Here is a 24,434-nt window from a genome sequence, read left to right on the forward strand (position 1 = left end):
AAAAAAAAAAGGCGACACTGAGGACAATCCTAGATAGTTTCTCAGGAGCTTGTCTCACCTTTCTTGAGACAAGGTCGGGCCTGTAACTTGCCAAGTAGGTTAGGTAAGCTAAGGGGAGAGCCCCAGGGATCCTCCTGTCTCTGTCTCCCAAGTAAAGGGACTATAAGTGAACATTGCAACACTTTTTTTTTTTTTATAATCATGGATTCTAGGGATTAAGTTCAGGGCCCAATGCTTGTAAAAGAAATAGTTTACCAGTTGGGTTACCTTCTTCTCATCTCTAGTCTTTTTAATTTTTTTAAAAAATTTTTTCTTGAGACAGGGTTTCCCTTGTATAGCTTTCACTGTCTGGGAACTCACTCTGTAAACCAAGCTGGCCTTGAGCTCAGAGAGATCTGCCTGCCTCTGCCTCCCAGATGTTGAGATTAAAAGTGTAAGGCACTGCTCCCAACTCTTTTTCTCCTCCCATCCCCTCTCCTCTCTTCTCTTCCCCTACCCTCTTCTCTCTTTCTCTCCTTTCCTCTCCTCTTTTCTCTTCCCTCCTCTCCTCTTCTCTTCTCTCCTTCTCCCCTCTCCTCTTTTCTCTTCTTCCTCCCCTCCCCCTTTCTTTCTTAGATTCTTAGAGGCAGTTTCTCATGCTCTTCCTGCCTATTCCTGCAGAGTACTGGGATATGGTGCTGGGAATGGAACTCAGGACTTGTCGAACGTTAGGAAAGAGCTCTACCAACTGAGCTACATGCCCAGCCCTCCTATTCCTCTTAGGGCTGGCTGTTGTGAGACAAGGGAAGGTTGTGTGTGTGTTTTTTCACTTGCCACCCCCACCCCGCCCCGCCCACGTGAAGGAGCATCTCAGGTGGCAAGGCCTTGCTGCTCTGGCATGGTTTGAAGCGCCATGTTCCTTCCGGTGGGACCAGAGAGTCTCCATAAGGCCAAAAGCATCCATCCTTGAACACGTCTGAGAATGCAGTAGCCCACGTCGCCCTGCATCTTCTATAGCTTCCTCTGCTGGACTGAATTAGGCCATAGAGCAGTGTGCAGACTGCATGCATAACCTGCATTTCTAAAGCTTGTTGACTGTAAAGGTCCCCTTCAGAGCTTGACCCCGTGCGGAACGGATGAGATCATTCATCTTAACCTGGCATCTGAAAGGCTTATAAACAGGAAGTATAGTTTCTTAGCCCTTTATAACGTATCGTGTTTACCCTCTGGCAGCCCTCACATCCCACTCCCAGCATCCTCTGGGCTTTTGTCTCTCATGTTGCCGCAGGCAAGCAGGACACACACTAGATCCTCTAAACCACCCTCCTCCATTTCTAAGTCAAGATAAAAGATGCCTTTGAACTCTGAAGCTGTATCAGTTTACACCTTGGTCATTAGCAGAGCTCAAGGCTCAGCCTGCTGGAGATGACTCATCCCCTGACCCACAATGGCAGAAGAAAATCGTGTACAGACTTCACCTTGGAGTACAGCAAGGGTCTGGCATTGAGCTAGGCACTGTACATGTTCCATGCTCTCTGCCTGTCTGTAAGTGTTTGCATCTCAGAGTGCCACACTGTGCACATGGAACTCAAGAGGACAATTTGTGGAAGTTGATTTTGTCTTTCTACTATGTGTGTTCTAGGGCTTGAACTAGGGTCGTTATGCTTGGCACCAAGTACCTTTGCCCACTGAGCCATCTTGCCAGCCCCACTGAGAATGCTCCATTTCATTTTATCCCAGGACTTTCAATCTCCAGAATAGTGTTTGTCTTAACTGTGTGTGTGTGTGTGTGTGTGTGTGTGTGTGTGTGTGTGTGTGTTGGGATGAAGTAGGGTTTTACTATGTAGCCCCGTCTGGTCTTGAGCTTGCTATGGCCTAGAGTTCACTATCCTCCTGCCTCAGCCTCTGAGGTTCTGAGATTAACAGTGTGTACTACACTTGACTTTTTGGGTTGGTTTTAAAGATTTTACAGTATATGTAGTCTAGACTGGCTTGGAATTCCCAGCAATCCTTTTTTCCCTCAGGCTCCCAAGTGTTACTGAGAAAATTGGGTTCCCCTCTTGGGTTTCTTACTCTTGTTAACAAAATCATTTAAGTATAGACCTAGAAGACAACTAGAGGAAAATTTTCTTAAAATTTGAAAGAAAAACCAGGCAAGACAAATTGTAAATCTTAGTAGCTTCCCAGAGGAGGACGATGGGGAAGAGGCAGAGCGAAAAGCACGCGGCAGGAAGGAGGGCTCCAGAGAAAGAGTGAAAAAGGCTAATGAACCAGAGGAAGCATCCTTAGCTCTGACCAGCATCTGAAGACAGAAAAGAGGAAACGCTGGCAGAGACCAGAGAACCTAAGGGTGGCGGCGCTGTAGTGACTGCACAGAGGCAGGGGTTCTGGGAAGGAAAAGCAGAAGATCTCATTAAAGGGATAATAATTCCTCTCATCTCTTTAGCATGGCTTAAGGTGACCCAGCTTTCCTGAGGGGCAGTCCCTTAGCCAGGGGACTGGCATGTCCAATTAGACTAACTCTTAAGGGAGGAGGTGAGGACATGTCTCCACCAGAGAGGCAGAGTCTCCAGTGCCACTAAGAAGAATGCAGAGATTTCAGGTATGAGCCGCCATGTCAAGCTCAGAAAATGGTTAATGCCGCCACCCCAGGAAAGAGCTAAGTGGTTTATTTATAGACTTATGTTTAATCCTCATCACCAGCCTTATGGCATGGGTTCCAATCACTGTCTCTACTTGACAGATGAGGAGTCGGAAGGCTTGGGCAAGCTCAGGAGCCTGCCAAGGTCACGCAGGCAGCCGGTGTGAGGATATAGCTTTGTCAGGCTCTCGGCAGCCAGTTCCAGGGCTAACAAAGGAATAAATGAACCCGCAGAGAAAGCTTGACATTGCCATTCTCCATGAAGAAGAGGAGAGGAGGCAATGTCCGGTAGGGTTGTGTGAGAGAAACCACGTAGAGGTTGCCAAAAGAGAGAGTACCTGGGAGGGGGGCCATAGAGGCCGTCTGTGGAGGGGAAGGGTGAGCCAGAGCTGTGTGGTTGGCAGAGATGGGGTCATGGCTTCCAGGTGGAGGTAGGCTAGAGCTCTAAAGCCCCAAATAAGAGATACTTTTGGCTTAAAAGAGGTCCCAATGCCCTAAGGTCTTTCGATATTCTAAAGCTTCCACAGGTCTTATACAATACCTAGGTGATGTCAGGACAGAGTTCCTAGGCTTGTCAGGAGAGACTTAATGTGATCTAGTTGGTCAAGCACAGCAGTTAGCAGGACACAGGTGAATGCTACCTGGTAGGGGGTCGGGGAGGGGGAGAGCCTCTGTCCAAGGTACTCTGCCATGAGCATCGCTGAGGATGGATACTAGCCGGGGACTTTGCTCATCATTAGTAAACCTGAAGTCCAAACAAGCAAACAAAATACAAGCAATCAGAAAGAGGGACATGCTTTTTGTTTTGTTTTGTTTTGGTTTTTTTTTTTTTTTTTTGTTTTTGAGGTATTTCTCGCCTGAGCCCTGGGGTGGGGGTGGGGGATAACAAAACTCTGATCCTCCCCAGGATCCCCATGGAGAAGAAAGCTTGCCAAAAGGAAATTAACAAAGCTCATCACAGGTAATCAATACAAAGCAGCCTGCAAATCAAAGACCAAGCAGCCACCCTAAGACTTACATCTTGTTTGTTCAGTATTTCCTTGAGGTCAGAGACCTGCGCGGATCCATGGTGGTTCTTAAATGCACAGGTAAATATATTCATGAGCTTCCCTCCGCAAGAGGGAAGCCCTGTTCGTCACTCAAGAGAACAACACAAAGTGAGAGTCTCAGGTTCTACCGTCGGTGCCAAGGGCTGTGAGCCAGAAGGCCCTGGAAAAACCTCAGGAGGAAGCCAAGGGAGCTCACGCTGCCTCCTAGTGGTAAGAGGTAGATGTCAACTTCTGGGATCTCAAAGGGAACGGATATCTTGTGTTTCCAAAGATGACCGCAGCAATATTCCCAAGGTGTAGGACCTACCCTAGTGGCCCCACAGAGATGTGGAGACATCTCCCTTGACTCTGTGCTTGGGGGAGGGAGGTTTCTTGTCTTGTCCATGAAATGCAGGGTGAAGTGACACAAGGTGACTCCAGAGGCTGAGCCTTCAGAGTTCAAAGCCTTCACCATCCAAATGCCACTCTTGGGATTAATCCCCTCAGAGAGCTCAAGTGGTCATAGGGTGAAGACAGTCCTGGTTAGTTTGATATAAGCTAGAGTCCTTTTGGAAGACAGAAACTCAACTGAGAAATGCCCCCACCAGAATGGCCTGCAGGCAAGCTTGCGATGTGGGAGGACCTAGCTCACTGTGAATGGTGCCACCCCTGGTCTAGTGGTCCTGGGTGCTATAAGACAAGCCTCAAGGAGCAAGCCAGTAGGCAGCACTTTCCACACCCCTGCATCAGCTCCAGGTTTCTGCCATGATTGTCCTGGATTATGGACTACAAAATGTTCATGAAACAGTAAAAGTGAAGTCATTTTTTCCTTCCAGCTCCATGCTCCCAGAAATAAGAATGGACTCAAATTTAGAGATACCTTAGCCATATAGCTGGGTCTTTCCTAACTAGACCATAACTTAAAATAACCCATATATTCTAATTTATATTCTGCCACATGCTGGTTACCTGTGCTCAGGTACCATGAGTTCATCTTGTTACATCTTCCTGAGTAAATCTCCCATGCCTTGTACCATCCCAGAATTCTCTGCTTCCCAGATGTCCCACCTTCTATTCTACCCTTTCCCATAGGCCATAGGCTCATTTTTTCCTCTTTCTTTTAATTTTACCAATTTGTGTGCTTGCAGTGCATGTATGTGTGTACCATGTTCTCACAGTGTCTGCAGAGGCCAGAGGAGGCCATCAGATGACCTGGAACTGGAGTTATAGATTACAAAGTTATTGGTAGCTTCCATGTGGGTGCTGGGAATTGAACCCAGGTACTCCAGAAGAGGAACCAGTGCTCTTAACCACTAATGCATCTCTTCAGCTGTGACTGTAGGTTCTTTGATGGACAGGTGGTGCATCCATACGATACACAAGATATTCTGTCTACACAACCTTTCCTTCCCAAGTTGCTCTTGGTCATGGTGTTTAATCACAGCAGCAGAACTCCTAGCTAAGACAAGGACCATGCAGTGAGAGGAGGGGTGGGCCTCATGCTCTCAGGTGCCTGCCTCCTTAGACATACCCACCCAGCTCTGAGAGAGTACAACCTCAGGTGAGATCTGCTGGCTCCTAAATTTGCAGAACCACCCATGTACCCAACACAGCAGGCATATGGTTCAGCCCGTGCCATCAGTTTCTAATAAGTGTCTTGCAAATGCAGGACCAATTCATAACTCTCACAAATGTAGCAAATAACTCAAAACATCATCCCAGCGGCCAGTGAGATGGCTCGTGGGTAACAGCTGGCTGCCTGAACCTGGCAATCTGAGTTTGAATGCCTGGAACTCACATAAAGGTGCAAGGAGGGGACCGATTCCCCGAAGTCATCATCGGACCTCCACATACGTATACCTTTATACACATATTATATATGCATACATTATGTATGCATACACACATACAATAATTAAAATTTTTATATTCAATATATCCACATAAATAGAACTTTAAAAACATGAATTTAATTAATTAATTTGAGGCAGTTCACTATGTGGTACTGACTAGCTCGGAACTCGCCATGTAGACTAGGCTGGCCTTGAGTGCATGGAGATCTGCCTGCCTCTTCCGTCTGACTGCTGGGATAAGAATGGATGCCATCTCTGACCTTCTTCCTCAGGCTGCACACAGAATCCAGGACCCTTACAAACACGCTCAGATGGAGATGCAGGACAGCGAGAGCTGATTCTTGGATCTGCTCTCCGATCTTCTGCGGATATTTTAATCTCAACGATGGCTCAGGAATCTGTTAAGACCATGAGCTGAAGTTCCACCAAAGAAGCCCCATCTACAAGGACGATTCCACAAAGGCTTACCAACTCATCAGACCTTCAGGGATTATGGAGAGGTGGGTTTGTTGCGGGTCCGGGTATCTTAGTCTGTGTTATCCCCCTAAAATAGCCATCTGCGGACCATTTCTGTGAGGGACCGACATCCTTATGATCACTAGGTAGATTGATTTGGAATGCATGAACAGGCCCTACCTACCATGATCATTAGGTAGATTGATTTGGAATGCGTGAACAGGCCCCCAACTCCCACCAACCCAAAGCTAGGCATGTTGTCAGAGAAGAAAGGAGGCCAATGGCAGAGCTGGATACCTACCCCCTTGGCTGTTATACACCTACCTGATGTGCCCACCAATGTACTTACAGAGCATCTTGATTCAATGACTTGAGTCTGTTACTATAAAGAACTATGAAATTGTCACCATGTTGGAACATGGTGTTTGGGACAACCTGAGTTCACGTTCAGAGGTTGTGGCTACTCTTTTGGCTCCAGAATAAGCTATGTCTTTCTCTTTTCAGGTGTCTGGTTTTTATGTCACCATGCCCGAACCCCGGTTAAGGTTCCTTCCCGGATGCATCAGCCTATATTCTATAAGCGGAAAAGAAAATTGGACTTTGCCGGCTCCTCAGGAGCTCTCTGTAGAATAAAAGTGCCCTTTACCTCCCTCTGGGCTGTTACCCAGCGCTGCAGCCCACATGCAGGCAGCTCAATTAAAGCCCCTGAGCCCTACCCAGAGGGTTCTATTTTTCAGGTGACCGCCCTTGGACATCAATTGCTGAAGTTTTTCAAGGTCAGCCAACCAGTGCTTGCTCCCAACATGTCCCCTGGCTCTGTGCCACTGGACCATCCTTGGGAAGGCAGGTGGCTGGGGACCATTCACCCCACCGCTGCAAGCAAGTCTGTTCACAAAGGCTCTCACTGTCCGGAGGTGCCTATGGCTCCAAGGCATCCCTACAAGTTTGGGATTTGCACGGAGTCAAAATAATTAAGCGTTACTTGATTTCTTGCATGGGGAAAACAGCTAGCCCCTTCCCCCGTACTTTTAGCTAAAAAGGAGACCCCCCGTCCAGCTGGAATCATGACAAGAACAAGATGAGAGGCCACTAGCCTAGCTGTCTCAAGGGGAAACAGAACAAACTCTCATAAATGTAGGGCTCTCTGTTAGGAGAGAAGGCTGCTATTGTTAGAGAGATGAGCCTTCTCCCCAGGAACCCTGACTTCTTCTAGATCCCATCTGTTGTCGGAATGCTTCGTAGATGGTTAATGTTCAACCAACCTTAACCCCATTATTTGCAAAAAGAGAGAAAAGCAAACAGAAAAGCTCACCCATTTCCTCCCAAATGAGGATCCCTGACTCCTCTGAGATTTCACATTCAGGAAGGTCATCCAGGAAGCCTTCTCTGAGGTGGCACTGGCCACGGATGGAGTGAGCCCTGAAGCCCTGGAGCTCTCTGAGCAGTCCCTCCTCCCAATATATTTCCCCACCGTGACAGCAAGCTCGGGTGACAGCTGGAGTATACGGATGTGCAGATGACTGATATGCAGGATGCTTGCATAGTGAGGACACAGAGGGACCGGTGTGGCCTCTCATCTTGTTCTTGTCATGATTCCAGCTCCCAGATCCACTGACAGTGCTGGCTCCTGGCTCCTGCTGTAGTTCATGTGTTGGTACCAGCTGAGCCATACAGGGAGGACGGGCCTGCCACATCTGTCTCTCCATAAGCTGCTTGGCACATTTCATAAATGTGGCCAAAGGGACCCTTCAGGATCACAGCTCCAATATGACACCAGGGTCCCTCTGTCATCCCAGGGCTGTGACAGCTTTTATTCTAGGAGGACTATATACTTCTACATCTTCTACCGCTTCCTCTTTCACTCTTTTATTTTTCTCTATTTCCCCAAGACAAAGAACTTCTCTAAGTTCTTTATGCTCTTCAGCTCTTGAGGGTCTGGCATAGTGACGAACGGTATGTGGGTGTGGTTTCCTGGAGCATCTCTGGGGAGGTTTCTGAGATCTCAGACACTCAGGGAGATTGAGGGTCCGTGACAACTGGAAGTAACCATGGTGGTGCTATGTGGCCCAGCTCCAGGGAACCCCTATCACATGAACTTTGTCTTATTAATGGAACCTCATAGAGTCAGTTAGTGAAAGGGTCCTGAATCTGAGGTGATCAGGTCTAAACATACAAAGAGTCTGCTTCTGTCTTCTCCATGAGCATCATCCCAGGGCATTGAGACCTGGCCACACTTAGCCAGTGATGGCCACATTTGGCAGACGCACAAGGCAGAGTGCGTCTACCAGGATAGAGACCACAAGTTGACTACATTTTTCTTTTCCTGCAGAAAAGGTGGGATTTAAGGATATATGTCTGTCCATGAGGCAGCCAGTGAGTTGTTACCTTGAGAGTCTCTGAAGACCCAGAGGAAGGTTGGCAGAGGTGGCCATATCTGGAGGCCGGGGGTGCTTCATTAATTCATTTGTTCAACACATCTTGGTTTTGGCAAACACCAGGCACTGTTTCCTGGGCTGGGAGAGCACAGCAGTATGGGAAATAAACGAGGCCTCTGAGTGTCAAAGAGCTGGCCAACGAGGTCCCTGACTGTCACAGAGCTGGCCACCTGGCTGCCGAAGGCTTGAAAGCATGACCGTAAATGCATGAACCGAGGTCAACATGATACGCTAAAGGCAGCTTCCAGTTACTTAGATGTCTGCTTTGTTCATTTCTGCTGCGGGTATTTCTGGTCCCCCCAGCCTTGTTCCAGCAGAAGAGCCTCTGTTCACTGCAGTGGGGAGTGCTATGTCACCAAGAGTAGCAAGGTTACATTCACTGGCATCCCTGGCTATGGATTGAGTACGAACATTCTCCTGCAGGCATCTCTGTTCTCCATCTTGGAGCTTGTGAGAGACTGGAAAAGGAACGCTTCCTCCCACACACCCCACACTTCAGGATGGAGATGAGGAGTGGAAGCTTTGGTATCCATGGAAACACAGATCAAGGAACTGTCCACTCATTCTTCCCAGAGCATCCCAGCAGCCCCACTGCTCCAAGACACAGTTTCCATGAATGAGGACACTCGGGATAGCTGTCTCGAGCATGGACAACCATCATCCTGTAGGTGAGGGGCTAAGAAGGTGACATGAGGAGCTTAGACCTGGTGCCTAGCGTGTCTGCTTCTCATTCTCTCTAGAAAGACTCTGAAAGAGCCTTCTAACCTGAGAGGAACACACCCTCACTGTGGAGGGGAGGGAGGGCCCTTGGTTTGTTATTGCCCTTAAAGTGTGTACAAATATCTCCAACACAGGTAAGAATTGTTGCTTTGCCTGTTGCTCTCCTCTTCCTCCTCCTTGTCCTCCTTGTTCTCTTCTTTCTCCTCCTCCTCATCCTCATCTTCCTCATTCTCATCGTCATCCTCCTCCTCTTCTTCCTTTCCTTCTCATTTTTGAGATCAAAAGTCTTGCTTGGTTGAACAGGCTTGGATGGAACTCAGTTTATAGCTCACCCTGTCTTCCAACTTATGATCCTCCTGCCTTACACTCCAAAGCGTTGGGACTACACGCGCATGCTGGAGACACACTGTTGCTGGCCTGCAAATAAGTCTTTAATAATCCCACCAGTGTAATGATCTCTAGTGTCCAAGGCACGTTGTTCCATCCTCCTTTGATCCAACATGCCCAATGTGTGGTTTGAATGTGAAATGTCCCCTCCAGGCTCCTGTGGTGGAACACTTGGTCTCCAGCTGGCAGTGCTGTTTTGAGAAACTTTGGGGTATGTGGCCTACCTGGAGGACTTAGGTCATCACCATGGAGATTATGATGGTGCTCCTGGTTTGGACTCCTCCTCTGGTGCCTCATTTGTCAGGAGGTAAGGATTCCCTGACAATACACTCCCACCAACATGACCTCTGCCCAGCCTTCCTTGCTATGATGGTCTGCAACCAGGAGGTAAAACAGAGCCTTCCTCCCTTAAGTTGCTACTGTCAGGTATGGTCACAGAGACATAAAAGTACCTAACACAGCCATGAGAATCCTGGGGCTTGCAAAAGCGGGAAGTTAGCCACGGCCCAGTAGAATCACTCCCAGGACACTTCCCACAAACACGTGCTGTTCCGTGTGGAACATATATGTGAAGGTGGCAACCCATTGAGTCTTTGAAAATGGTTCGGTCCTGATTGCCATTTTACAGATGAGAGAGCTGAGGCTCCGGGGACTTCGAAATCCTCACCACATGCACACAACCAGGTGTGGACTTTGGATTTGATCCAGGTCACCTGACTGCAGAATCCTGGCCTGTGGCACTGTGCTATCTCTCCATCATGGCTACTGATTCCCTCCGCAGCACTGAGCATGTTTCAGAGGTTTGTACAGCTTCTGTACAGAGCAGGCTGGTGACACTGAATCCCGCTCCATAGGGAAGACACCATCGCTTTTCCATTTCTAGACAAAATGAGTACGACAATAGGTGCGTTGGTGGCTTGCTTTGCTGAGCAGGTGCCACGGTCTTCCTGTCGAGAGCACCAGGTGGTCAGGAGTAGAGGATGCCCCGGAAGAGACACATCTTCCTGCAGCGCTGTGTCTGCTGGAGTGGGAGTCAGCAGCACATGGTGGGAAATACACCTGCCTCCCAGATGTTGACTAACTCCTAAATCCCTCCTTAATTAACTGGAAATCTCAGAGCTGCGTTCGGAGAACGCCTTCCTCATGGTGTCTTTAGCCTGGAGATTGGAGATTCGTGGCCCAGGCTTAGGACTGAGAAAGGAAGATGGAGGATTTGCTTTGGCAATTCTCCTGGGAGGTGCTCCATTTACAGGGATAACTGATGAGGACGGAGACATGAGGAAGACTGTTTCTGAAGGCTTTCATTATGGTCAGGACAATATCTCAAAATCCTAGTGCACGTCTCTCTCTCTCGCTCTCTCTCTCTCCCTCTCTCTCCCTCTCGCTCTCTCTCTCTCTCTCTCTCTGTGTGTGTGTGTGTGTGTGTGTGTGTGTGTGTGGTGTGAGGAGCACCCAGGAAACCACCAACTCTACAAATGCTTATTTAACACCTCTGGGGCCAGGCACTAGGATACAGGCTGGGGATGCTGCTCATACTAGCAGACATTGTTGAAGCTTGCCTTCCAGGAGAACAGAGACACTTCCAAAGACGTGAGGAGGGGATTAAGTTAACAACCAATGGGATTCACTCAAGCAGGGATGGGATAAGCAGGGCCGGGACAAGCGGACCTTGTAGATGTGTGGAGTCCCATAGGAATGTTTTAGAAGTGACATCAGAGTTGATAATTTGCACAATGACAAAAACAGCCTCCAGGCCCAAAGGGTGAAGCAGCTGATATGCGTGTGCTGTGCAGGAACATGGTAGAGACCTACAGGACATGACTACATTAGGAAGAGAGGTAGAATAGGGATGGAGGCTGGGGAAGGAACAAGTCCACACTATTCGGCTATTGTGTAGACTACAGTTTGGCAGAAGTATAGCCTGCTAAACAAATCTGGCCCACTGCTTATTTTTATAAATAAAGTTTTATTGAAAGCTAGTCATAACCGCTTGCTTGCATACGGCTTATGGCTGCTTTGGGGATATAAAGGCAGAGACTAAGAGTTGCAGGACACTTTGCAGCCTACAGAATTACAGTGCTTATATCCCGGCCTGCGGTGTACTTGTGCACAGCCGAGTAGCCCCTAGAGTAGCGGTTCTCAACCGTGGGTTCTAACCCCTTTGGGGGTCGCATATCAGATATTCTGCATGTTAGATATTTACATTATAATTCATAACCATAGAAAATTACAGTTGTGAGGTAGCAACATAGTAATTTTATGGTTGGGGATCACCACAACTTGAGGAACTGCATTAAAGGGTTGCAGCATTAGGAAGGTTGAGAATCACTGCCCTATGGTCTTACACAGTTGTGTAGTTATCTGCTCAATTTTCAAAGCACATTCTAGGACCAGTGAGATGGCTCAGTGGGTAAGGGCTCTTATCACCAAGCTTGATGACTTGAGTTTCATCCACGGTACCCACATGGTGGATATAGGAGAGAACCAACTCCTGCAAGTTGTCCTTTGACCCCCATATATGTACATGCCTCCCCTGCAATGAATAAATGTAAAAATAAAATACACAGTCATGCTAGATGCACTGTGCAGGGGCTTTCGGGTGTGTCAGGGGGGCTCCAGGGCAATGAGGAGTCCTTGTTCCAGGACTGGTTTTGCCTAGGTTTCAGCCCAGCCATGATGTGGATGGATCAGCATGCATTGAGTATTCAAGGTGCCAGTGCCTGGGTAAAGCACATCCCTTAAGACTTTACCAGTAGCACCTTTAAAGAAATAACATTCAAATATTTAACTCTAAATTTGTCAAAATGAGGCGTTAGATCCAAAAGCCAAGGGGCTGGATACTATGATGCTTTAAGGATACATGTCTTCCAATGAGAGAGTGGGGGGGAGATCAGGGCAGAAGAGAAAGCCAATGGAGGGCTGCTTCCAGGCAAGCCATGTCTCTGGAGTCTTACCCTGAAGTCTCACGGGTCTTCATGAGTAAGTTAGACCTCAGCAAGAGTCCTGGGTGCTCATGCCTCCCCAGGGGTCAGCCACTGGCTGTAAGGAGGAAACATTATTCCCAGGGGCTTTTGGGTCTCCTGTGAGCAAAGTAATTCCAGAGACCACTGGAGATTTTTCTGGAGAGGGTCTACAAGTTCAGACTGTGGGTGGGAGTGCTCTCCCGAAGGAAGAGTGTTGGCGTGTGCCTTCACCCCCAAGATTAAAGGGATCAGATAGGGAGAAGGCTTGATGGGTAAAAGCATTTGCTGCGGATGAGTTTGGTCCCCATTGCTCACAGAAGAATTCAGACATGGCTGCGTGTGCATACCTGTGTGTGTGTGTATTCAAGTCCATGTTTGCATATTTCTGTGTGTACATACGTGTGTGTATATGTGTGCGTGTGTGTGCGCATGCATGTGTGCACATGCTCTTGTGTGTCTGAAGACGGTAAGATCATTGACTTTTTCTGGCCAACCATCTTAGTTAAAAATGTTAAGCCCCAGATTCAATGAAAGATCCTTTCTCAAGGAATAAGATGGGAAGGGATAGAGGATCATGCATTTTCTTCTGGTGTCTGTGTATGAGCACACATGCACACATACAAAGATGTACACAACCATAAAACTCATGCATATACCACACACATGCATACGTGTGCACACACATGCATACACACACACACACACACACACACACATACACACACACACACCCCTCATCAGGTGGCTACCACTAACGCCATTTCACTGTTGGGGATTTTGAAACTCAGGGTGACTAATTCACACCAGGAGATGAGGTGGTGCATATATGCACCACTTAGAAAAGGACACGGAGGGCTAGGTGTAGTGGCACACACCTTCAATCCCAGCACCCAGGAGGCAGAGAAAGATGGATCTCTATGAGTTTGAGGCTAGCCTGAGTTACACAGTGAGACCCTGTCTCAAACACAACAGAACAAAGCCAAACAAAATGGAATTGGCACCAGGGCTTGTTTCCAGTGGTAGCCAGGACTTAGCTTCTAGGTTCACTCAGACCCCCTCCTAGTCTCTCGTTCCTAACCAACCTCTCCCCTCTCCCTCCCGTGGTCATGAAAGCCAAAGCCCTCTGCTGCCCCCTTGGCGTGCAACAGTCCTGCAGGAAGGCCAGCCACACTCCACAGATTGTCTTTTAGTGCCTATAATTGCTTAATCAAAAACAAACGAGGGCTGTAAAAACTGGGAGTGTGCGAGCGTTCTCTGAATAGTCACGAAGGTTATCAAAACGCCAAAGTTTGGACAAACACGGCTTCCCTCCTCAAGTCTCTCACAGCTGACTGTGAGCCAGTCCTTCCCAAGACTGACTAGGAGATAAAGAATTTCTTTTTTCCAGCAGTAATAAATCAAACTTCATGGACAGTGGAAATTGATTTTTTTCCCCCTCATTCTTTGCAGAGCCACGGCACTACCAAAGCCACGGCGGGACGTGCTCACGGCAGCAAGCTTCAACTTGGCCGCTTCAGTGATGGAAATAAGAAATGTCAGGGTTTGATGCAACCCAGCTATCCTGCTATCCAGTACCCCCATGGCATTGGGTGCTCCACGGGTGCCCCTCCCCACACCTCTGTGAAGGGGGATGGGAAGATGGCTCAGTGGCTGTAGTTGTTTGCTACACAAACATGAGGGTCTGAGTTTGATCCTCAGCACCCACACAAAGACTGGGTGTGGAGGTATATACCTGTGACCCGAGAGCTGGGGTGGGGGGATGGGCAGAGAAGACAGGATGATCCCAGGGTAACAGGAAAGAGCATAGTCCCGGCTTATCACACCCTGCTACCTAGCACCTGACTGGCCAAGGAAGTCACATGACTGAGTCTGTGGTGAAGGGGCGCTGGAGTCCAGCCACTCGTAAATGGCCACAACGACAGTACATACATAAAATTCCACCCAAGGGAGTGAAGACCTGGGCCAGGAGTTCAGCCTGCCATGGATGCTGGGTCACATGATGGCATGCACAAGGTCTTGTACCTTCCTTCCTCTTGCCTCCCTGTTTTAAAAAGTAATTTTCTCTTGTTTTTCTTTTCAGCGAAGCCTCCAGGAAGTGGTGGGTGCTTCCCAGAGAAGATACAGAGATACAGCCCCCCCCCCCAAGCTCATTCTGCTGCCTCCATATGACATCAGAATGGTGTGGGGCTCAGGACGTCCCCTTTGAGCTAAATAGGATGTGACGTCCCCTTTGAGCTAAATAGGCAGGCTGACCCCAGTTTACCTCCCACGCCATCTTCCAGGCGATGACTGTTCCAGTGTTTGCATTATAGCACCATCTACTCTCCATAGAGTTTCATGTTAAATCTCATGAAATATGGGCTGTGGATATGGCTCCGTTGGTAAAGCGGACAAGAAGACCCAAGTTTCATAACCAAAACTCACGTTTAAAAAAATCAGGCATGGGTGTGCACAATTGTAATCCAGCACTGGGGACATAGAGATAAGACCCCTGAGGCTCATGGCTAGCCAGCCTAACCTAGTTGGCCAGGTCCAGGCCAAAGGGAGACAGTATATCAAAAAGACAGACAGAAAGGTGGCATCTTAGGAACAATCCCTGGGGTTTTCCTAGGACTCACACACACACACACACACACACACACACACACAGACACGTACACACAGGCACAGACACACAGGCACACACACACACACAGGCATGCACACACAGTCACAGACACACACACAGGCATGCACACACAGTCACAGACATACACAGACATACACAGACACACATATGCACATAAATGGACACATACATGCACATATATGTACATACACACACCGACATGTACACACAGTCACAGACACACACATGCACATACATACACACAGACACACATAGACACAGACACACAGACACACAGATACACATAGACACACACAGACATGCACACACAGTCATAGACACACATAAACACACACACAGACATACACACACATACATGGACACACACATGCACATACATGGACAGACACACAGACAGACACAGACACACATAGACAGACACAGACACTGACAGACAGACAGACAGACAGACACACACCCCTCATCAGGTGGCTACCACTAACACCGTTTCACTGTCGGGGAAATTGAAACTCAGGGTGACAAATTCACACGAGGTCCCAGAGGTAGCATGTGGAAGAGCTGGGTCTCTAACTCAGTGCTTGGGTTGGAATTGATTTCCTTTCGAGGACCGTCCAGCTTTTTCTGCTGGCTCTGGGAGCCAGCTGTCTATCTTCTGCCATGTCACAGATTCTGGGTCCTGGAGAGGCAGCAGTAGCAACAGGTACAGACTCAAGTCTGGGTTGTCGGGGAGGCACACATCCCAGTATAATGTCACTGTGAATTCTACCTGTGGACACTGAGGGTTGGCATGAGAGAGACAGGCAGCGCGTGAGCCGCAGCCCTCTTTGACTTCCGCTCTTTCTAATCTTCTGAGCTCCAGCTTGCAGGCAGAGGCCTGGAGACTCTCAAGTGAGTTTTACAACATTTTTTGGCAGACAGATAACAATTTCTCCCACTTGGGGCAGGATATCTTAAACCCCAATGTCCGAATTAAAAGTTAAAGAGATAGTTAACCGAAACCGTGCACAAAGTGACAGGCTAGTACTGACCCTCTGCTGGCGGAGACATGAAAGGCTCCCTTCTGGGCTTTCTTCCCCTGCATAATGAAATGAGGCCAAGGCAGTTCTGATAGAGACGATGAGTCCTTTCAGCACAGTCCTTAGGAGGAAGACGTTCAAATCCCACGAGCCACTTTCTACGCTCACTGTACACTCGGGAAGGGAGGTGTAAGAGAGAAACTGGACCATTACGGCTTCATTCGTGACCCTAGAGTTTGTCTCAGGTCACTTGGCATTCCACCACCTAATGGGATGGAGCAGATTCTGTTCCCACAGTCAGCCCTCTGCCGACTACACAGGTTTTATTTTATTTTATTTTATTTTATTTTTACAGGGTCTCATGTATCCCAGGCTGGCTTCAACCTCTGTCTGTAGCCAAGGGTGACCTTGAACTCCTTGCCTACTTTGTGTGATGCTGAGGCTGGGACCCAGGGCTTTGTACTCAGGCTTCCTCCTTGGTCCCTGCTGTAGGGTATTTTAATGAGAAGGTGGAGGAAAGCCTGCCGATGCTGTGAGGTGGGTCTGCAACAGCAGCAGAAATTCTCTCCTAAACTAACTGGAATGAGCAGGTGGCATTACGGGATGCCCAGGGTTGGGCAAATGGTGTTTCTGAAGGTAAGTCAGCAGGAGGTCAAAGTTAGCCTTCCGTAGCTTGTGCTCGATGCTTTGAGTTCACCTTTAAGGAGTGGGTCTGGTAGTAAGGGCGTAAGGGCAAAGTGGAGATGGGGGTGGGGAGGAGCTAGGTGCATAGGAAGAGCCTCCAACAGGCCCCACTAGGAGTAGAACTTAGGCTCAGGAGGAGGAGGAGCTGGGGAAGTAAGTGGTTCATTCCGTAGAGTCTTGCCTCACATGGATGATGCCCTGGGTTTGAGCCTCCGCATTCTGTAAACTGGGTGTGGTTGTGCACACCTGTAATCCTAGCACTTGAGAATTAGAGGCAGGAAGATCAGAAGTTCAAGGTCATCCTTGGCTTTAGAGACACTTGGAGACCAGCTTCAACCACATCTTGAAAATAAAATAAAATAAAATAGGTAAAATAAAATAAGTAAAATAAAATGACTCAGAAAGGTTTGCCCATGTGGATTTTCATCAGACCCTGGGGTCCCCATGAACTTCCTGAGGTCTGGGACAAGCTTTCTATGCATATGAATTGAGTGTGCCTGCAGAGAGAGCAATTTGCACCTCCCAAGTTCAAGGGGGGAGGCCCAGGCACAATTCTGGACTGGTCAATTCTTCAGCCACTTCCTTCCCAGCCAGTCGGAGGTAGAGTCCCGGGAGCCTTCAAGGCATTTGCTTTCAGTCAAGAGGTGGCTTTGTGTGCCCGCTAACTCTCCTGGCTTCTTCTAAGTGGGTGCATTTTCTGGAACATTCACCCCACTTAGCTCCAGCTTTTCTTTGTGCTCTTAATTGGAGGCTAAACACCACTTGAGTGATCATTAAAGTACCATTCCAGGAAAGACCCCATGGAGCCCTGGGCACGGCCAGTGTCCGGGCCAGGAAGGGGCCTGTCCTCTTGCACCATGCCCCGAAAATCGCAATGAGAAGCAGACAGTGGTAATTATGCTAATCCAAGCCTGAGTCTCATTTTCTTCTCTGTAACTTGTGGGAATCTGCACAGAGACGAGACTCTGCTGAATGACTGTTAACTTCTATGGATGAGAACCTCCCAGGAACTCTGTTCTCTTGCCTTTAAAAACCGTCCACAACTAGGGGCTGGGAAGATGGCTCAGTGGGTAAAATTGCTTGCTGATATAAGCATGATGACCTGAGTTTGAACCCCAGCATGTGAGAAGCTGGGCCTGGTCACGTGCATGTCTATAATTGTGGGGTGGGAAAGAAGAAGATGGACTGCTGGGGCTTGCTGGCTGCCAGCCTAGCTCCAGGTTCATTGAAAGACCCTGTCTTAGGGGAATCAGATGGACAGACACAGAGCAGACAAGTCAATCCCATGGGCTGCTTCCTCGTGCACAAAAGGGAAGGCTGTATTAGACAGGTAGGGAAGACATCTCTAATCCATGGGCTCTGTAGCAGTTCTTTAGGAAGGATTCTATAATAGTCTAGGAACCCCTGGAAAAGGTGCTGTGATTGACTAGTGATGTCTGTCCTGGAAACAAGAGTGTAGGATGGTGCCGAATGAGGAAAAGTAAGGACAGTATGTGACAAGGATTTATCACCCAGAGCCAGACCCACCAGTGATCCCTAGATTCAGGACAGACCAGCGGTGTAGATTTCAGTAAAGAGCATGCATTAACTCTAGACTGCCCAATCCAAGTCCCAGACTTGCAGGAATGACCTTTGGGGAGCATCTTACCTGTTCTGAGCCCCATTGATATCTACTATAACATTGAGAGAGCTGTGGAATTTACTTCAGTGGGCATGGAGACAGAGGAATGAGATGATCTATGAGAACCCATCTCTCTCTCTCTCTCTCTCTCTCTCTCTCTCTCTCTATATATATATATATATATATATATATATATATGAGAAGTTCAAGGTCTGTATATTTGGACTGTGTATATATATATGTGTGTGTGTGTGTGTGTCTGTCACTGTGCATTCTGTGTAAGAGGACATGATGATTGACCCTGACTGCTGGTGTGACACCATCTAGAGTCACCTAGGAGACTCTGGGCATGTCTATAAGAAAGAATTTAGATTGAGCTAATCGGAGGGGGAAGACTCATCCCAAACGTGAGCAGCAGCATCACCTAGGGTACCAGGGTAACTAAGGAGGAGAAAGCGGGCTGAGCATCAGCTTTCATCCATCCGTCTCCGCCTCCTGACTGTGCATGCTATGTGGCCAGCTGCCTCAGGCTTCTGCTGTCATGACTCCCCTGCTGTGACGAGCTGCATCCTCTAACTGTGAACCACAACCAACCTTGCCCTCCTTGGCATCTGTTGGACGGGCATTTTATCAGAGCAACAGAAAAGTAACTAGGGTCATGGATTACATGGCTGTAGGTTACAGGTCATGCTGCAGAGACATAGCATACACATAGTGTACATGTATGTGCTGTCCCTATGTGACCAGGCACAAGAGACTCAGAGGAATGCTCACCAAAATGTTAATGGTGGGATTTAGGGTAGATCCACAATGAGCAAGTGTACTTTCCTGAGGCAAGAAAGCTATTAAAAACACCGAAACAGCCGGGTGGTGGTAGCACACGCCTCCCAGCGCTTGGGAGGCAAAGGCAGGTGGGTTTCTGAGTTCGAGGCCAGCCTGGTCTACAGAGTGAGTTCCAGGACAGCCAGGGCTACACAGAGAAACCCTGTCTTGAAAAAACAAAACAAAACAAAACAAAACCCAAAAAAACTATCAAAACAGACTTGAATGTAGTCAAAGCATCTCCAGAAAGTGACCAGAATCTGGGTCACCTCCCCATGTGACACAGAGACAGTTCCCTCCCTGACTGGGCTTCAACCATAGCTGTCTTGGAGTAGAAATGAACCATCAGGAGTGACGCCAGGCCTAGCCGCTGACAGTCCTCGGCAGACTCAAGTTATTTTTAGGGATAGCTTCGTGATGAGGACCCCACCTACATCTCCCAATCAATTGTTTTCCCAAGTGCTAACACCCACGGCTGCACTGACCTCGTGGAGGCCTCCAGTGCGAGCCAGCTCCCTAGACTCAACGAGGCCTTATCAGTTTCTCTCCATATGAGAGTAATTAACAGCTCTTAGAGTTAATCAATTCTCCCAGGTGCTGGGCTCCTCAGGCTTCGCAGAGAGAACGGAAGACAAATGGGGTTTAAAGATTTTACTTTGTCGTTTTTTTCTTCAAGAAAGGAAATCTTGTCACGGCAGAGACGGACAGTGCCGCCACTCCTCAAGGAAGAGGCGAGGAGACAAGTCTACAGGGGGAGGAGAGGCAAGCCATGGACTGTTTTATTTTGTCTTTTTGAAACATAGCCTCGCTGTATGCCCAGCTGGCTTCAAACTCGGAATCTTCCTGCTTCTGTCTCCCAAGTACGGAGATGACAGATGTGAGGCACCATGCCTGGGAAGTTAGACACATTGTACTTTTTGATGTATGTGAGTGTGTGTGCACATGTGTACCCTCTTCCTTCCCTGCCCCCTCTGTGTGTGAGTGTGTATATGTGTGTGTATGTCTGTGTCTGTGTGGCGTATGTTCACGTGCATGGAAGCCAGAGGAGGAGGTCAGGTGGCTTGGCCGCTCTCTCACTCTCTACTGTATTCACCTGAGACAGTGTCTCTCAGTGAACCAGGAGATACGCAGGCAGCCAGCAAACTCCAAGGATCCTATGTCCCCTGCCGTGCTGGCATTCTACACACATGTGGGCCATGCCCGGATTATTATGTAGGTAGGTGCTAGGGACTTAAGCCCCGGTGTTCGTGCTTGCACACTGAGCCATCTCCCCGTCCATCCCCAGTCACAGACTTTTTGAGGCACTGTGGTGGCTCCACTGGAGCCTCAGTGTTTAGATCTGAAATATGGGGACTTGCACATCTCCATTCACATAAACTGTGAATTTATGTCAACAGACGGCATACAGAAGGAACTAGGTGCTTATCCCACTGTGCAGGGAGAGCAGGGGACCACGTCTGCTGCCTTCTAACAGCTCCCCTACTGAACAAGGCAGAGGAGGCTGTGACTGGTAAACCCCATAATGTCCTGTCCTGATGTAGTTAATGCATTTTTATTGGATATTTTCTTTATTTACATTTTAAATGTTATCCCCTTTCCTGGGAGATAACTTTCCTGGTTCTCACCCCCAGAAACCCTCTATCTCATTCTCCTAGTAAATGCATTTAAAAAATATATTAATTTATTTTTATTTCATCTCTGTGTGCGCCTGTATATATGTATGTATGTGTGTGTGTGTGTGTGTGTGTGTGTGTGTGTGTATGTATGTATACCACAGTGCCTGTGGAGGCCAAAAGAGGGCACTGGAACCCTGATACTGGAGTTACAGGTAGTTGTAAGATGCCTGATGTGGGTGCTGGAAAATTGAGCCCAGGTCCTTTGGAAGAGAAATGAGTGCTCTTAACCACTAAGCTATTGTTTTTGTCCCCTGTTTTTTGTCCCCTGATCCATACGTTTTTAAAGACCCACATTGAATTTTGTCTTATTCTGATATAATGCCATATACAAAGTTTCAAAAATAAACTAGAAAGTCCCCTCTACTCTTTACCAGGTGTCTCCCAGGCAACCTGCATGCTCGTTGTGATCAAAACTGAAATTATGAAATTGTGGGTGCTCATGAGGATGTGTGCCTATAATTCTAGCACTTGGGATATGGGGTTGGAAGGTAGAAGTTTGGGAGCAACCTTAGTTACAGTGGAGTTTGGAGCTAGCTTGGGCTGCACGGAACTGTTTCAAAGAACCCGAACAAACAAACAAACAAAGAAACAAACTAACCCCAAAGTCTTTTAAGAAACTGTCTTTGTGAGGTTTGGGTTTTATCTAGGTCAGTGGTGATCAACATGTCAGTTGCAATCCCTTTGGGGGTCACCTTGAAAAATATGGATATTTACATTATGATTCATAACAGTAGCAAAATTACAGCTATGAGATAGCGGTGAAAATATTTTTATAGTTGGGGGTCACCATAACACGGGGAGCTGTATTAGAGGGTCATGGTGTTAGGAAGGTGGGGACCCACTGCTCTAGGTAGGACAATGCTTGTCTAACATTTTATCTGCAGCATCAGAAGGAAGGAGGAGGAAAACTAAATGAAGGATAGAGGGAGGAAGAAGAAAAAGAGGGAAGAGGGAGGGAGGGAGGGAAGAAGGAGAGAGGGAGGGATAGGTTGGCATAGGTGTGGTAGCTCGGACCCCACTGGTCTTCCCTGCTCATGCTTGCTCTGGGTGGTGTTCCTGCGTTTGTTCTATGACAATTGTACCATGGATTTGCACAGCCTCTTCCACAAATGAGACACAGAGTGTCCCCACAAAGAGCTCATCTGGCTCTGCATTCTGACCCGTAAGGAAGCCAGGACACAGCTATTCTCATAGCTGGATAGTTGAGGACACTGTGGTCCAGAGAAGCTACATGACTGTCGTGATGGCTAATCATGGCTGCCCACCAAAACCCACCCTAACTCTGGGCCACACCTTCTGGTGGCAGACACAGAAGAAGGGACCCACCCTAACTCTGGGCCACACCTTCTGGTGGCAGACACAAAAGAAGGGACCTTTTGCCTGCTTGTCCTCACTCCCACAGGCAAGTTCCTCTGTCCTGCTCTGAGGCGTGCCTTTGTTGGAGTGAAAAACCTACTCTTTAGACGGAAGACCAGCAGCTCTCTAGAAATCCTCTGGGACTGAGAGCTAGCCTCTGACTGGGACTGCTGAGGCATCTAGTCTTCTGACTGAGTAACTAATTTGATTCTTGACTTTTATATTGGGAGATAGCTATTGTTGGAGTATGTGAATCACAACCTGTAAGCCACTCTAATAACACACACACACACACACACACACACACACACACACACACACACTCACTCACTCACACCTGACCAATATAATACTCAAGGTCCTTAGGAATGGCTGCCAGAGGAACCAGGAAATGGCAGAAAATGGCGGAATCCAGAGAACATTTGTTAGCTCCAAGCTAGCCTTGTCCCTTGTGTGGTGCTCAGGCTTTGGGCAAGACAGAGGCCATGAGCAGAAGCTAGCCTTGGGGAACACACCGTTTCCACTAGGAATCTCCCCTACCTGCTAGGTTGTTTCCCTCTTTTGCATGGCAGAGTTGGAAGAGCCAGCTTGCAGTGGGGCTAGCCTTTTCTTCTTCTTTCTTCTTCCTATCTGATGGTTCTCCTTGGCTTGAATTTCTCACTTCCCCATCACCTTTGTTCCAGGGCCACAGTCCCCTCATTTGAGGGTGGGGAGGGTGTTCCACTGAGGTTGTTCTTGGTAGCCAGGCTAGGGAAGCATCCTATGGCTATAACTGAGGTTTTTTTTTTTTTTAACTTTGAATCCTTAGTGTTTAGTGTGTCTACCAATGTTTCTAGTGGTCTGGGAGAAGAGCTTATAGAAAGCAATGGATTCAAGATTGCCACCTAGAAGAGTAAATAGATTTAGACACTGTTTAGCGGCTATGGACTTCTGGAAGCTTCCTACAGCAGTTCCATGAGAAAGATCCTGAGGCTAAGATGGGTCTCAGAGGACAACAGTGCTGACATTGATTACTAATGTCTGTGTTGGAATCAATTAGTAATGTCTGCAGTGGGAAAGAATGGCACAGGTGGCATGTTTGTTGGTCATTCTTGAGTTCTTTGACAGGCTGAATCATGATATTAAAAAAGAAGACTTTCTTTTTAGAAATCATGGCTCAGTCAACTGATATAATCATAGTCCAATGAGCTAAAAGATAAGGTAAACATTTGCCTGTCCAAGGGCCAGTTAAATAAGTAGACATGAGATTAACTTCAGCCTACATCATTGGGAAACCATGTTTAATCAGGTAGAGAAATCCTGAGACCCATCTATCTCTACTGGCTTTAAAATCAGATTATATGCCACAAAAGGTTGCAACATACCTGCCTTCAACACTGGTGGGTCATTTTTTTCTTTTATAGCTTTGTTGTGCTTTGTTATGGGTTATACTGTGAAGATACAGCCCCAGCAGATGGAATTTACCAAACCAAACCAGATAGAGCTGGTACCAGTCACATCTCTCATCGGTGTGATAAAATACTGGACAAGAAGTGACTTAAGGGAGGAGAGGACACTTAGGCTTACAGTTTGGGGGTGCTGCCCATCACAACAGGAAGAGCATGGTGTCAGAAGCTTGAGGCATTGCTTCTGGCTGTGGAAATATGAAGCAGGGAGAGGTGAATGGTTGTGTTCTCTCAGCCCGCTTTCTCTTATTTATTCAGTCAGTTCCCAGTCTATGGGATGGTGATGTCCATATTCAGGGTGGGTCTATCCTCAGTTAAATCTCTCTGGAAATATTCTCACAGACTGACATAGCCAGAGGTGTGTCTCCTAGGTGATTTCAAATGCAGTCGAGTTGACAAGGACGATGGACATCACAGAACTCCTGATGAATCCTGAAGTTAACTGGTTGGCAATTCTTCCTTCCACACCAATAGGCCTTAAGTCAGGTTCCTATTGGCTGATGCTCCCTGGGGCTGGGACCAATGGCCTCCCTTGTATGGGTCCCTTTTCCAAGCCTGGTAGCCAGCAGAAGGGCTCACTCAGAGCAGACTCCAGAGAACCAACTTCTGACAAGTGAACACTCTGCTCCTTCCAACCCCCACAAAGGTGAGTAGCACCAGACTAGAGAGTAGCAGTGACTGCTGCCTAAACCACCAGCCCGAGTAGCACCAGACCAGAGAGTA

At 47.9% G+C, this 24,434-nt stretch overlaps 1 protein-coding gene across 3 annotated transcripts in view; it reads right to left on the bottom strand.

Annotated features, from left to right (window-relative positions):
- The window catches only part of Kazn (kazrin, periplakin interacting protein), a 375,063-nt gene that overhangs the window by 236,838 nt on the left and 113,791 nt on the right, over positions 1–24,434 (bottom strand). The window lies entirely within an intron of this gene.

Source organism: Mastomys coucha, unplaced genomic scaffold (assembly GCF_008632895.1).
Source record: "Mastomys coucha isolate ucsf_1 unplaced genomic scaffold, UCSF_Mcou_1 pScaffold18, whole genome shotgun sequence".
NCBI lineage: Eukaryota > Metazoa > Chordata > Mammalia > Rodentia > Muridae > Mastomys > Mastomys coucha.